The sequence below is a fragment of the Triticum dicoccoides genome, chromosome 5B, assembly GCF_002162155.2.
Source record: "Triticum dicoccoides isolate Atlit2015 ecotype Zavitan chromosome 5B, WEW_v2.0, whole genome shotgun sequence".
Classification (NCBI taxonomy): domain Eukaryota; kingdom Viridiplantae; phylum Streptophyta; class Magnoliopsida; order Poales; family Poaceae; genus Triticum; species Triticum dicoccoides.
The window spans coordinates 261,217,707-261,221,239 of record NC_041389.1 but is presented as its reverse complement, the minus strand read 5'-3'; positions in this window follow the sequence as shown (position 1 = coordinate 261,221,239).

Genomic DNA, 3,533 nt, shown 5'->3' with positions numbered 1-3,533 from the left:
ATAAGGTATAAGGAGTAAAAAGAGCCTTACGTTCCCATCCCACAATCAATTCCCTTATATAACTAAAGAATTTCTAGACTCAACTTCGACCAGTTTGGCTTGGTAAAACTACAGGCAGTCAAGCTCTGATACCAAAGCTGTCAGGACCCCGACTCAATGCCACATCGATCTAGCATGTAACACCTCATATCACTTTGCGGCCTCACGCACGGTATTCCCACGGGTGTCGCCTTACCTTTGCCCGGGACCGTTTGCGTCTTTTGGCACACGTATATGATAGTGTCGCTAGCATCCATATGATAAGGAGCCCGGGCTGACATGGCTAGTCGTAAACCCAAAGTGGCACAAACTTACAAGGACAGGCATCCATGACCCAGCATCGAACGTGTCGGTCATCAGCGAGTGAATCCAGGCTGTAGCACTGGGCTAGCAGGACTCCGGTGAACCGGGCTGTAGCGGGCAAACAGGACTCCGGTATTCATCGCATGACATTTCCCCGAGGGGACAGACACAGGAACGAAGAAGGACACATGCCGGCCAGCCTAAGTGTTCCGGAGCAGCAGCAAGCTACCATGGCTCAGTGGAAACACTAGGAGACATTTCCCGATAAGAGAGGCTACTAAGGATAAACAACTAGATAGTCAGATCCCACACATACCAAGCATTTCAATAACATACACACAATATGCTCGATATGTGCAAATACAACATGGCATCACAACATGACTCTACAACTCAAGTATTTATTCATTAGGCTCCAAGGAGCGAGATATTACAAATAGGGGTCCTACGACCCAACATTCAGAGCATACAAGTCAAAACACAAGCGGAAGCTATCATGTCTGAGTATAGACATCTATAAATGAAAAGGCTGAGAAGCCTGACTATCTACCAGATCATGCCGAGGCACAAGATCGTAGCTGAGGTATCAAGCTAAACGTCGAAGTCCACGCGGAACTACTAGCGAGACCGAAGTCTCTCTGCAAAAACATAAAATAGGCAAACGTGAGTACAAATGTACCCAGCAAGACTTACATCAGAACTAACTACATATGCATCATTATCAACAAAGGGGATGGTGGGGTTTAACTGCAGCAAGCCAGCTTTGACTCGGTGGCTATCCTAAACTACGACTGCAAGCAACTCTTTTGAGGAGGCGCACACGAGTCCACATATTCACCAACCAATACACCACTATGGAACCGCTCCCATCTCCCTACGAGAACGCCATCCATAGCACTCACGCTTATCTTGCGTATTTTAGAGTATCCACTTTCACTTGTCTATGAACTGATATAAGTAACCCAGAAGTCCTTTTCCGTGGACACGGCTATTCGAATAGATGATGTTAACCCTGCAGGGGTGTACTTCTTCATACATGTTTCCACCACTTAGCGTCTGCACACGACATGTGCTCGGCAGACTTCAAGCAAAAGCCGACGTGGGTGTAGACCATGACCTACCTAAACACTCAAGTCTCTAGTCCAGGTTTATCGCCTATTCGGTTTCCATCCATGAGGAGATCCGGCCGGAGTTTCGCTCACAGCCCCAAACGATGTGTGCAGGGTTCCCGAGATACCTAACGGGTATCCCGTACACCCGGCCACGTGCCTACCGCATCACAGCCCACCCCTACGGTCAGCGCTGTCCACGGCCTCCAGCATACTACAAACACCAGAAACTACTTGCAACTCCTGGATAGAGGACTAGGGTGAATAAGAAGTCGAGCGGGGTCATATTTCAGGGCCCAATGTATGGTAGTAGCTGAATCATGGATCACAAACACAGAACTCAGTTCCTGAGGACGGCTTCAATGAGACAACCCACCATGTACTCCTACATGGCCTCTCACCGTTACCTTTTACCAAATCGTGTTCACACACTTAGCTCACACACAGTAGGACATGTTCACACACCTCTGATTCATCCCCGATGAATCAGACCTGACTCAACTCTAAGCAATAGCAGGCATGACAAACAAGCATGAAAGAGTAGGCACATCAGGGCTCAAACAACTCCTACTCATGCTAGTGGGTTTCATCTATTTACTATGGCAATGACAGGTCATGCAGAGGATAAGGGGTTCAGCTATCGCAGCAAGTAACAAATATGTCGTTGTTGTCCTAATGCAGTAAAAGAGAGCATGAGTGAGAGAGTAGGATTGTATCGGAATGAACAAGGGGGTTTTGCTTGCCTAGCACTTCTGAAGATAATATAGCTCTTCAGCGGTGTCATCGATCACATCATCGGTATCACGTCTATCGAGAGGGGGCAATCACCGGCAACTGAGGAAAAACACAATCAATGCAATGCACAATATGATGCATGAATGTGACATGGCAATATGCTGTGGTTTGTGCTAATGCAACTAAAACTAGATTAAATGAAGTTGGTTTGAATCCAAGATTCAAACTCAAACTCCATATGTGGATATTTAAATGCCATTAATATGATTTGTGCTAAACAGCACCTATAAGTTGTTCTAACATGCATGAAACCTGTACAGATGGATAGATTGGATTTTTCTGATCATTTTTCATATATAAATTATTTCATTTGGAGTTACGGTTGAATTTCTATGAATTTTTGAAGTTTTAGCTATTTTCTAGAATTTCCTGATTATTTATAAAATAAGCTAAATTCCAGAAAAGGAATATTGCGTCAGCATGACGTTGGCATGACGTCAGCAGGTCAACAGGGGCTGGTCCGGGTCAAACCTGACCAGTGGGGTCCACTGGTCAGTGACTGGGGCTGGTTAGTGCCGCTGACGTGTGGGCCCAGTCAACGGCCACGTCAGCGCGGTCAAAACTGACGCGTGGGGCCACTGCAATTAGATTAAACCTAATCTATTTTAGTTAGCCGGTTAGTTAGGCCGCAGGGCCCGCATGTCAGTGAGAGTGTGGGTTAATTAGTGGAGTCATTAACTACTAACGACGGTGCCACGTCAGCTGCCGGCGTTTAACCGTCGGCGACCTCAGATCGCGGCGGCGTCCGCGTCGGGATTGCGCTACAGGCCATGGTTTGGGGCGCGGGGAGCATCTACGGGGAGCTGGCGGAGTGGCGCTTCCAGTGGTGGAGGCGGCTGGAGCGGAGGTGGCCGGAGTCGTCACCAGCGTCGACCGTGGCGGTCGCCAGAGTTCGGGCGAGGGCGGCCGCATGGTTCGAGTGCATGGGGGAGCTAGTTAGGGGTTCCGTTGGACTCGCCGTTGCTCCAGGAGCACGCCGAAGGCTCAAGCTCGAGCGGAGACGCACGGTGGCTACGAGAGCAACGACCATGGCGGACGGCGGCGCTCGGGTACGGCGGCTGGCATAGCTAGAGGATAGGAACGAGCTCGGGAGGAGGGGGAAAGACGGAGGATCTCACAGCGCATCGGGTGGGGTCATCGACGAGCTCGGGGGCGCACGAGTGACGGCGAATCGGCGGCGACCATCGGCAGCGGTCGAGGATGAAGACGATGACGTGGAGGCGATGCAGAGCTTCCTGAGGGGCTTGGCTCGGTGGGGAGGAAGAGGGGGTCGAGGCGGAGCTCCTG